Source organism: Pteropus medius, unplaced genomic scaffold, assembly GCF_902729225.1.
Source record: "Pteropus medius unplaced genomic scaffold, Ma_sr-lr_union100, whole genome shotgun sequence".
Lineage (NCBI taxonomy): Eukaryota > Metazoa > Chordata > Mammalia > Chiroptera > Pteropodidae > Pteropus > Pteropus medius.
The window spans coordinates 19,883,546-19,897,014 of NW_024356249.1; positions in this window are offsets into that span (position 1 = coordinate 19,883,546).

Below are 13,469 nucleotides of genomic sequence, written 5' to 3' on the forward strand. Positions count from 1 at the left end.
GAATCATATCAATAGATGCAGAAAAAGCTTTTGACAAAATCCAGCATCCATTTATGATAAAAACTCTCAGCAAAGTGGAAATAGAAGGAACATACCTCAGCATGATAAAGGCCATGTATGACAAACCCTCAGCTAACATCATACTCAATGGGGAAAAGCTAAAAGTGTTTTCTTTAATATCTATATACAATGGGGTAAAGACAGTCTCTTCAATAAATGGTGTTGGGACAAATGCATGCATGCATGCAAAAAAAATTAAAAGAATGAAACTGGACCACCTTCTTACATCATATACAAGAATAAACTCAAAATGAATTAAAGACTTAAATGTAAGACCTGAAACCGTAAAGCTCCTAGATGAAAACACAGGCAGTAAACTGTCTGACATTTCTAATATATCTTCTCAGGCCAGGGAAACAAAAAAATAAATAAACAAAGGGGACTATATCAAGCTAAACAGTTTTTACACAGCAAAGGAAACCACCAACAAAATGAAAACATGACCTACTGAATGGGAGAAAATATTTGCCTATGATTCATCTGATAAAAGGTTAATATTCAAATTTTATAAATAACTCATATAACTCAACACACAAAAAAACAAACAATCCAATTAAAAAATGGGCAAAAGACTTGATTAGGTATTTCTGCAAAGAGGACATACAGATGGCCAATAGACATGAAAAAAGTATCTCAACATAACTAATCATCAGAGAAATGCAAATTAGAACCAGAATGAGTTATCACCTCACACCTATCAGAATGGCTATCATCAATAAATCAAAAAACAAGTGTTGATGAGGATGTGGAGAAAAGGGAATGTTGGTACACTGTGGATGGTTTTGCAAATTGGTATAGACAGCATAGAAAACAATATGGATTTTCTTTGAAAAGTTAAAAATAGAACTACCTTTTGACCCAGGAATTGCACCTCTGAGTATTTATCCAAAAAAAACCAAAACATTAATTTGTAAAGATTTATGCAACTATGTTTACTGCAGCGCTATTTACAATTGCCGAGATATGGAAGCAACCTAAGTGCCCATAATAGACAATTGAATAACAAAATGGTGGTACATATATACAATGGAATATTCCTAGGTCATAAAAAAAAAAAAATGAAATCTCTCCATTTATGACAACATGAGTAGACCTAGAGGATAGTATGCTGAGTGAAATAAGTCAGAGAGAGAAAGACAAATACCGTATGATTTCACTTATATGTGAAATCTTAAGAACAAAATAATGAACTAACACAATGAAAACAGACTCAGATACAGAGAAGAAACTGGTGATTGCCAGATGGGAGGGGGTTAAGGGGGCTGGGTGAAAAAGGTGAAGAGATTAAGAAACATAAATTAGTAGTTACAAAACAGTCATGGGGATGGGGAATACAGCATAGAGAATACAGTCAATAATATTATAATAGCTATGTACAGTGCCTTATGGGGGAATCGCTTCATAAATTATATAAATTTCTAAATATTGTGCTGTATACCTGTACCTAATACAAAAAAAAAGTAGCTACTCTCAAATTTTGCACATTGCAATGTACAAAATGTGTGTGTGTGTGTGTGTGTGTGTGTGTGAAAGCTTTTTCAAACTTTTTTTTCACCATTGAATAACTACCAATATACTAGGCTTGAGTCATTCTTTGTACTTGTGTTAACTCAGTATCTAAAGATGGTTACCCCAACCAAATCTGCTTTTCCTTTATAGTGTTGGCTTTGGCATCTTATTTGTATTTACTCACTATGTGATCTTGATTTTAATTTAGCCAGGGCTCAAATATATTTATAACAATATTCCTACTTAAATATGCTTTTATATGTTTATTTATATCTTATGATTCCAATACTTCAGTTGAAAACTTTCGTTGATCACGTATTATGTATGATAAGCACCTAAAGTGACTAAAACAATCTTTGCCATTATGCATCTCATAGTCTTTGGGAGGATATACATGTAAACAGAGAATTCAAAATATAGCATGGCACATACTAAAACAGAAATATGGATCAGGACATAGAGAAGCACAGCAGATTAACAAAGAATTCTACCTGAGGCAGTCAAAGACAGCCTCAAGTAATAGTTGATTTGCGTCTGGAGGAATAAAGAGGAGTGTAAAAGACAGGGGAATTAAGTATAAAAGCCTGAAGAATCATAAAAGGATTAAGCAAACCAAGAGAAAGATGACAAGGAACTTCACTATAGCCTGTCATTAGAGTTGATGAAGTTTGGGGATATTCTGAAGTGAAGTTAGACAGAGATTGGTAATAAATTGTGGAAGTCACGGCTAAGATAGGGAATTTGATATTTTCCTATTGGTAACAGAGATCAATAACTAGGCAATAATTTTCTTTACTTATCTTTTTTAAAAAAATATTTTTTAATTGAGGAAAATAACTTTGACATCATTAGAGCTGGTTGGTTAGAATGGAAAAAAAAAATGATGTCAATGAGTCTTGTTAGGTGCTTGTTCCAATAATTCAAGTTAATGACAAAAGACAATAAGTACTGAGAAAGAAAGGCAGAATTCAAGAGATATTTTTGAGCTACAATGGATGAAACACCTGGTTTGAATAGTGGTAGTGAAACTGGAGAGAAATAGATGGATTCCAGAGACATATAGGAAATAAAGTTGACCAACCTTGAAGATTCTTTGGATATGGATGTGGAGACAGGAGGAGTCAAGGCTTACTCCTGTTTCCGGTTTGCACAACTGAAAAGAGGGCGGTGCCAGATATTGCGATGCAGGAGGTAAACCACGATGTATGGGTTCTTTTAGATCTGTTATGCCTAAAGTTTCTTTTGAGACATGGAGGAGGAAGTATAAGTAGGGAGAGGGCTTAGTGGTCTGTAGCTCAGAAAAGAAGCCTAGGTTAGAGATGTATAATTTGTGTTACTCTAGATGATAATTGAAGCCAGAGTAATGGATAAGAATACCTTTGAAAAGAATGCAAGGTGAGTAGATAAGTGTATAGGATAGAGTTGTGATAAATCCCAGCCTTTAAAGACTGAATAACAGCTGAAGGAGTACCATTACTATGGTGTCAGTAAAAGAAACAAACAGAAATTATGATGTCACAGAAGCTAAGGAAATGTATCCAGAAGAAGAGAATAATCAACAATATTAAGTAAAATTTAGAGAGCATGAAATCGAATGAATAAAAACTTAATAAAGAAGTGATTTATAACTAAATCAAATTTATTTTTCAAAAGGATTTTTGGGAGAAGCCAGATTGAGTGTTTTAAGGAGAGTTTGGGTAGAGGAGTAACAGAGACAGTAAAGATAGATAACATATTCAAGAAGTTTGACTGTTAAGGAGAAAAGAAAGAACATTAACTGAAGTGAGAAGTGAATTTGAGTTATTTGTTTAAGAATGGACAAGATTAGAGTATGCTGAGGGGAGAAATTGTAGATAGAGAGTGAAGTGATAACTGGTTTGTGTTCACACACAAAATGTTCTCTTTCCCAATTTAGAGATGTCCTATGGTAAAACAAAATGATATTGAATTTTCGAGGCCTGGAGATCATAGTTTGCGGAAGTGGGAGTGTCAATAGACAGTTTGCTGAAGAAAAAGAAATATTGATTCGGGGGCGTGAACCTATGTATTTGCTCATGTTTTTAATTTTGAATTATAAAAGAATAACTGAATAATCATTTTAACTGTCTCCTCTTTAATTTCATAATTCACATATGTTTAAAATAGCATTCACTCAGCAGGTTGCAAGCTTGTGCCTCTAAACATATTTAGTTGAGCAAGAAGGCACAAAATAGAACCATATGTGTTTACTTTTAAGGTAAGCTGCTTCAGTAGTAATGTCAGCACTTCTGAGAGCCTCTTCCATATGCATCTTGCATTCTTTATATAAATACTCTTTGTTGAGTCATATTGATGTCATCTATTAAACCCTTTTTGCAAATATTTATTCATTATTTTATGAGATTCATGAAAACAATAGCCCCTATAATAAGGTATACTGTAATAACATTAAATTAGTAACAGATCTAACAAAGATATATTTCAAACATTCAGTACCACTTAGGAATAGTCATTTAAAACAGATAAGCCTTGTATCAAGGTTTGATGGCCAATAAACATAGGTGTGTTTGGGACAGAACTGAGATTCTTATAATAATGATCCTTTGGAGTAAATCTCATATTTCTTGTCCATGGAGTCCAAATCCTAGGGCTATTATTAAGAAACCCCAGAGCTACTTTCGTTTCTTTGCTTTATAATGACACTTTAAAACAGCATTCATAGATATTCTTGGCAATATTGACATTGATTTGGCATTTAACATTTGCAAAGCAATCCTCTGACATATTTCTGCTAACATTGAGAAATCTATTTATGTTGGACCGCTACACATATATTCAATGTGCTGTATTTTCAGTGGTCTGTGCTTTGAGTTTATGAGCTCTATTTAAACTAGAACCTTGTTTCCCACAATCAGAATCACTGCTGCTTTCCCCCCTAAGGGAGAACTCAACCCTCTTTCCCCACTAACTCCTTCACATATGCTCTGCATGGAGTTCTTTCAGTAAATACTCTTTACTTAAGAATAGCCACACCAATAGGAGATAAGTAGTTTAAATAGCAAAATAAGCAAGGAGCAAAGTTTTACCCACTATAACTTTTTGTAGCTTATTCATTAGCATTCTACACCACTTTTTTTCCTAACGCAAATGAAAGACTGTCATCTAAATCTATTGTCTTGAAATGCTGTGCTGCTCACTTCTAAGAATATATTCCTTCTTTTCCTTTCTTAGGCTTACTGCCTGGTTTCCAGAGAGGTTACAGTTTGCTTTTGTACCCATACAGTTTTCCCTTAGTCAGTTGCATGGCAGCTAGATATTCTAGTTTATTCCCCTTCACATGCTGCTCTGTCAAAACCATGCACTTACATTTTCTACAGATCACTACTAGCCATGGACAACATTGCTCTGTAGAAAACCTGCTGTCTTTGCTCTCTACATTAGCTGCCATTACACTCAGCACTTCCCTTCTCTCTCTGAGACATGTCACTCATGAGTTTCAGCAAATGATGGCTGCCCCTTATATCACTTCACTATCTTTCCATCAAGGACATTTTACAAGTAGTCTATATTCATTTTACTTGGCATTTTCTTCTATCTAGCAAATACCATTCATTCATTCATTCATTCATTCCTTCCTTCCTTCTGGATTCTCTCACCAAATACTATATATATCTCATATTCCAGGAATAAAATCTTCTAAAATATTTGTCTTTTTCTCTTATGGCAATTATTTTTTATTCAGCCATTTCTTCTAGTTTTGCAGGATGCATCTTTTTTTCTGGAGTACTTAAATAGATATATTTGTTTTGTTTTGTTTTGTTTTTCTGAGTGGACCAGAACAATTGAGGCTATACACACTCAATTGTTAATAGGTAGTTAATAGCTATCATTAGAATATTGCATTGTTTCTATACAAATATATATTTCTTATTTTGTGGAAGGACATGAGGTATTGCACAAATAGTAAAGATATTTCCCTGCACTATAATGTTAAAAAGTGAGTAACATTCACAGCTTTAATCTATGGCAATGAGTTTTATCAGTAAGAGTGTCAGAGAACATAAGCAGTTAAGATTCCTGGCGGCAAAACGTACCCAATTAAGGTGATTTACCACATTCCAAAATGACTTGACAAGTACATTTAATTCTCTAAAGTGATATCCATTCTTATACCTGTCATGGCTTAGAAAATTATAAAAATTCAAGATATCATCATCACCATCATCATCATCATCATCATCATCACCAAAGGCATTTATTAAGTATATTTCTATGATGGACCTGATACTAAAATCTTTTAGAATATAGCTCATAACATCAAAGAAGTTCTAGTTAGCCACAGTGGTATAAAAAAAAAAACTGTATTGAATACATTTACATTAGGTAAATGAAAGTCCAAATCAAATAACACATTGCTGTTTTATTAAGTTTAAGATCTTTGTTATAAGATAAATAAGTGGCTGATGATTTAGAACAAGATCAGAAAATCTTTTCTGTAAAATGCAAATAGTAAATATTTTCAGCTCCATGGATCAGATAGTCTCTGTGGCAACTACTCAAGTCTGATGTAATAATAGCACAAAAGTAGGCATAAAAATACATAAATGAATGACTGTGTCTGTGTTCTTATAAAAAATTTTTTTTATAAAAATAGGCAGAGGCTGCGTTTAACCCATAGACCATAGTTTTGATTATCTCTGCTGTAGAGGATAGAAGCTAACATATATGTAAAGAGCCATTAAGCCATCATGAGCTTTCAAGAGAGAAAAGAAAATTTTTAGAGGCCAAAAATAATAAGACATGACAAATCCCAGAAGGTAAACCAGTACTAAAGCCTTTGGGTACTATGGAATATTTCCCAATCTTCAGCAGCCTAAAGCCTTATTTTGAATGATTCATGAGATGGGAACTGAAAGCAAAGATTGGGGTCTTTGTGAGATAGGAAGTCAGATTTCAATTCTCTATATAAAGCTATAACTCTCATAGATAATCAGTGGATAGTCTTAAAATTTCACATGAAATTTATTTATCTATCAATATAGATAGATAGGCAGATGATAGATAGATAGATGATAGATAGATAGATAGATAGATGAGATAGATAGATAGATAGATAGATAGATAGATAGATAGATAGATGATAGATTTAGGCCACAAGGGATTGGTAGTAATATGTACTGAGAACTGATAACTCCAAGACACATGGGCTTGGATTTTTAATTTACATTATCTTTATATCATCAAAAAAATAGGCCTGTAATTTAACAAAAAGTGTTAAAAAGGTTTTATATTGTTTTACCATTAGGTATCCAGAATAAGCAAAAAACCCAGACACATCAAGTTTTCTGACACATAAAATTGCAAGGAATATGAACTCAGACTAAGTGGAAAAAATCATGAATCACATAGAGAAAGAAACAAGCCACCATTAGTTAGATTTAGTAGAACTAATAACTGTGATATCAGACTGGCAAAACGTGTAATATTGGAATTCTCATATATAAAATATAAAATTAGTAAATGTTTTGAAAAATCGAAGAGAGAATGAAAAGTGTGACTAACAAGCAAGACATTATCACAGCTATCAAAACAATATTGTAAAAGAAAACCAAAGAAATAAAAATGAAAACCTGAAATTAGAAACTGATTGGGACAATTAAGCATCAGACTAGTCATGAGTTAAAAAAGAACTAGTAAACTGGGAGATAGAACTGAACAAATTGTCCATATTACCATAGAGAAAAAAAAAAAAAGGAAACACAAAAGACATTCTGAAAGACATGAAGAATAGCATTAGAAGTTCTAAGATATTTGTAATTTTAGTTCCATAAATAAAGAATAAAATGAATGGGAGAAAGGTAGTATTCAATGAGGTAATTAATGACTATGAAATTACCAGGTTTGAAATCCAATCAATCATTAGAAGAATAAATCAAAAGGCAGTCCCACCTTGACTCACTGTAATGAACTATATATATTTATATATAATATATATTCATATAATATATACATACTGAGAATAAAGGTAGATTACAAAGGAATTATTATTAGAATGATATCTGTCTTTGCAGTAGACTAACAATGGAAGCCAGAAAGCTATTGAATAATATCTTCAAAATTCTGAGAAAATCTAATTTTCAATAAAGAAGTGTATATCCTGTAAAATTATTTTTCAAAAATAAGGGTGAAATAAAAACTTGTTTAAGATAAGAAAATTGAGAGAGTTTTTTACCAACAGATCTCTCTAAAGAACTTCTAGTGATGAGTTTCATGAAGAAGTTAAAAATCATTAAGAAGGAAAGACTGAGAGTGATAGAAAAATTATAACTAGAGAAAATAACAAGCATAAGTTTAATCTAAACAAAATGATGATATAAAACAGATTTAATATTCACTAATTAGTAATATCTAATTAGTAAATATTGTGTTAAAATAAAAATATGAGTTTGGAAATAAGATACCCTACAGTCCTCAAATATTTGGAAAGAGAGAATAGATATTACTTAACTCTGCACTGGTAAAGTTAAGTATGTATGCTAACATTTTTGGAGTAACCACTAGTAGAATAGAGGTAGAGTATGTAACTTCCAAACTAATGAAACAGAAATATGTGGAGGCTGATGAGGGACAAATAAGCAAGCAAACAAGAATAAAAATATCCTATCAAGTTTTTAAAAGTAAGCAATAAAAAATGGTATATAAAAAAATAGAACAATAGAAAGCTCAGCATAATAGGGCAGAACAATTTTAAATTATTATTATAAAAATATAAATGGACTGGATTCTGAAATTAAAACACAAAAATGTCAAGACAAATTAGAAGATACAACTATATTAATAGTAACCAAAAGCATACTAACAAATAGGAAATAATACTAACCAAAAGAAAGTTAGTGTCCTATATTGTTATCCTACAAAGTAGACTTTGGGACAAAGATGCTGCTAGCAATAAAGAGAAGCAATAAATAATAATAAAAGATTCAATATACTAGGAAGATATAACAATTCAAAACTTTTATACTGCTAATTATATGGCTTCACAATATAAAATGAGAAAAATTGCAAAACTTCAAAAAGCATAGATTTTAAATGCTATGTATATTTTTAAAAAGGGACCTGACAAGATATATGGAGTTTTCAATAACATTAAGAAACTGATGAAAATCAACTGTGACTGATTTAAAAAAAACAAAAAAACTGATAATCTGCTATAGAATTGCTGAATAAGCAGGTAAAATCGCTGATTTTAAAGATAAGCTAGTAAAATCGCTGGTTTTAAGATTTAAAAAATTGAGCTCCCAACAGGTGTAGTAGTAATACACCAAAGACCAGACAACATATTCTGGCAAAGCCAGCACTAAAAGCAAATTAACTGATTTCCAGACCAGAATGTTTTCTATTTAAATAGCATCTGCATATAGCCCTATTTGCAAGTGAATTTCTTTTATAAGTGTACTTGTCAGCTGATAGAGAAGGAAAGGTTTCGGTGGTGAGACGCCTAGTTGAAAGAAGCCATGAGGGACTGTCATGAGAATGAAATGGCAGGCACCAACTTTATTGCAGGGAGCGTGCTTCTACTGACGGGAGCACAGTTCTATTGTGCGGAATAAGCTTCTGCGTTAGAGGACCACATGGACCCCACATACATCAGAGTATTATAGTGGAATTCTGCCACACATGTGTGACACAATAAGCTGAATGATGCTTACATAAGTTAGGTGCAGGCACCCTACTACACTAATGTAACATTCTAAATCCAGGGTGCTATTCCTAGCGTAAGCCTGGGTCACAGCCAGACCTGGGACCAGCCAGGCCTGGGACCCACAGTATTGGTTTAATTAGTTTGGCTTTTTGTGCTTTTTGTTTTCTCCTTACCTTATTTGGTATGGTGAAGCAGATTTGTGCTAAGATAAAAAGTGTAAGGCAAAGAAAGGCATAGATAGAATACATATGCGGGATTTCAGACAGGACGAAATGAAGATGTTGTTGGTAGGTACTTCCTATCTGAGAGCAAAACTCATTTGGGAGATGATCCGGAATAATAATTCTAATATAGAATTCTTTCTCCTACCAAGTTAAATACAGCTAATACCTATATCCAGTCATGTAAATAAAAACTCTGGATTCTTCTGGAAATTATGTGTGACTGGAAAGAATCTTGACTACATTAAGAGTCTAGAGAATCTTATACTTTCCTTTGCTATCTACATGAAGTGATGAAGACTGGCAGGTAAAAAAAAAAAATGTTAACAATAATAGGGGTAGTGTTCCAACAAGTGTTATATACATGAACAAATCAAAGCCTGTGGGCATTTCATTCCTCTAGAATTTTTCTATCATAAAATTCTTAAACCCCAGCCCTACTTTGGTTACAATCTTTTATAATAATGTTGCTCTTTACTCATTATATTATGCTAATAATAGATTTTGTTTATCCTTATTATGATTCTCAAGCCGCAACTCCTTTTTATGTTCCCAGTTTTTGAGTTAAATCCTTTTGATTTAATTTCTTTCCCTACCATTGACCTACTGCCAGTCACTTTAACTGTCATCTCATATATACTCCTAACTTCTCCCAAAGTACTCTCATCTGCAGTGATATATGCTCAATTTATTTTCTGTACTCCTATACCTGGGTTGCTGATGACGGTAGAGAAAATTACAGGGTCAGGAGAGATAAACCATAATAAGAGAATTTCAACTTCATCTGCATTTTCAAGAACCTCTTATTTCTTTAAAGATACCTAAATTTGTCATTCCCTGCATGGACTACCTCAAATATTTATCACTATCCTTAAATCTACCTCTATTGCTTCTCTCAGCATATTATCTTGAACATATGACAATTTCAGGAAAGAAAAATTAAGAAAAAGCCTTCAAATTACTCCCAAATTAGCTAATATTCATTCAAGACACAACTATGAATGCCTACCATGTACCAAGCACTTTTGTCTTTTCCTTTCTACTGTCTTAAATAAACACTTATCTAAGGTTTATTCAAGATAAACCTTTATCTTTGCTATTGGTTCTCTGCCTACACAGACCAAGAAATCTTCATGTCTTCAAGAAGTATTAAAAATAAATTCTCTTTAGTATTTCAACACTCCTCTCCATTATTTTTCACTTCATCCTACACACATTTTCATGTCTCTTCCATGTTAAAAATTCGCTTTCCTTAGGTCCAAATTCCCCTGAGTCAGTTACTACCATTTTGCTACCCAGGTCTTCAAGACATCTTGAAAGGGTGGCCTCTGCTTTAAGCTTCCACTCTTTACTTCCCATTGATTATTAGACCCTCTGAAATCTGTTTTCCTTTTGACTACTCTCCAAAAATCACTCTGGAAAATTATTACCAAAAACAAACTAAACAAAACAAAAAACCTCATTCTAGAAAAATCTGATTGTTTTAGTTTCAATTTGACTTGGTCTTCCTTAGTCTTTAATGGTATTTACTGCCTTCTCCTTCTTAAAATGCCTTTTCTCTTGGTCATTATGACATATTTTCACTTTTTTTTTTCAGAATAGTCCTTTAAATGTTTTTTCTCCCTAAATTGTACCATATATGTTGAAATTGCCAAGAATCAGGGTACAGACTTCTTTTCTCCTTATCCTATATACTCTTTCTTTGAAAGATAAACTTACTATGAGTCCTGATTTACATGGGTTGATATTGGCTATTGACATTCATTGATTAATTAGTCATCTCATCTTCTGATTTTAACTACATAATAGCACCTTACTGATCTCCCTGCTTCTACTTATTTTTATATGCAATTCTTTCTCCATAATGTGGCTCAATATATTAATATAAAAATCTAATCATCACACCTTTACCCAAAAATCTTTATTTAACTCACTACTTTTTATAGGGATTTTAAAAATTCTCTCCTTTCCACAGCATACAAAGCCCTCTATGGTTTGGCCCCAGCTAAACTTTCCAGGCTTTTCTCCAAGACTCTACACCATATATATTATACTCGAGCTGTACAGGACTATTTACTAGTCTCCAAACATGCTATTCTCTTTCATGCTTTCATAATTTTGGTACTGCTCTCTCAATGTATAAAAAGACTTTTTGTTGTGTTTTTATGAAATTTTCTGCCTGATAGACTAATGCTCATCCTTTACAAATTGGTGCATATGTTATTTCTTCAGTGAAGTCCTTCCAAGCTCTTTCAGGCAGGGTTAGTATTCTCTTCCTTAATGTAGCCATTGCATTTTATTCTTCTATCATAGACTTTCCATATTAAATTAGAATGCTTTGCTAACTGCTTCTCTTTCCCAGTGGACTATGTACTCCTCGAGGACAAGGCAATCAAAGCAGAGCAAAGTGCCTGGAACATAGTATGTACTGAATAATTTGGTACTGGCTGCATAAATGGCCTGCTCTGACAAGTGATGCCTTGATAGACTGATGAATGCCAGAGAGTTTCCAGAATTGAAGTTTGTATCTCATGTTAGCTGAAGTGGGTGTGTCTGTAAACAAAAAAGAGGTGAATATTTAGAATTCTCTTAAATATAGAACATGTATAATAACAATCAAACTCGTTTTATCCTTTGACTTTTCTATTTTTACAATTCTATGTTTGATGTGGAATCTACTTCTTCCTTTGAAGCCAGCATCCAATCAGTCATTACCTATTAGACTATCATTGAAAAAAATCACCTTCTCAAATATGCATTAATTTAATTCTTGTTTTTCATCCTTGTTATTCCTACCTGGAATTAGACATATCGTACTTGGATTGTTATCATAGTCTTCTAATTACAAGAGTTTTTAATTTCACCCCTTGTGCCATAACCCATGCTACATGTTACACTTCTAGATTAATATATCTGAGTAATAGCTTGAGCATATTACTGCTCTATTGAAAAAAAAGAAAAAAAGAAATCCAGTGACATGAAACAAACCACACTGGCTTAGTATTCAAATTCTCTCCTACCCTGGCCTTAGAATTCCTTTCTGGCTGCATGTTCCATCATGTCCTTATTTGATATTTATCTCTAGCTAGACAATAAGTGCCATGAGACAGAAGCCATGTCTCCTTTGGTCAACATTCTATCAACCATCACCATATATTTTTTAGAACATTCTAGATGCTCAAACTTTGAATAAATTAATAAAGGTATGCAAAGTTTTTCAAACATGCTTCTTCAAGTTCTTCCATTGGCATGGGCAGGGTGAGAAATGAAGAGACAGGGTGGTTAAGTGGGTAGAGAATAGGTCAAGTTATTTAAGCTCGTGTGGTTGAGCCCCAAGATCCACTTCTACTTCAACTAGAGCAACTCAACAATGCCACATATATTAGCTTTGTATTTCAGGATTGGCATAAGTTTTCATAGTAAAAGCATGATCTTTAAATCAGATGGACCATTTATTTTCATATAGAACAATGTATGAGTTTGGAGAGACAGATCAATTAGTTAAGCTTGATTAATGAGTCAAGTGAAGTTAAGAGCACAAGGTTTAAGGTGGTACTCATTCTCAGCATCGTGCATTTAACTTATCCTAGTCCCAGCGCTAGTGGCTAAACTAAACTTCAAATTTTTCTCCACATTGCCTGTTCTTTCCACCAAGACTCCTTGTCAATAAAACCTAAGGAAAACCTACCTAGAATACAAGCCTTTCTTCATGAAGTTTTCTGTAGTCACACAGCAAGAGTGTGTGAGTTTGTGTATGTGTGTCAGTCTCTCCTCTGAACTCCAATATATCTTTGATTTATACCTTTCAGACTTAACCCTTTCTAGTAATAACATAGTAATTCAATTCTTCCTAGCTGCCCATCATAGGTTATATATATCTTAGCTCACTTCCTTGATGAAAGTTCTCTTCAGGATAAGATTCTATGTAATTCAAATTCACATGGCCCTCTACACCTAATATAGTAATTTGCACATAGTAGTTTTTCCATATAACAGTT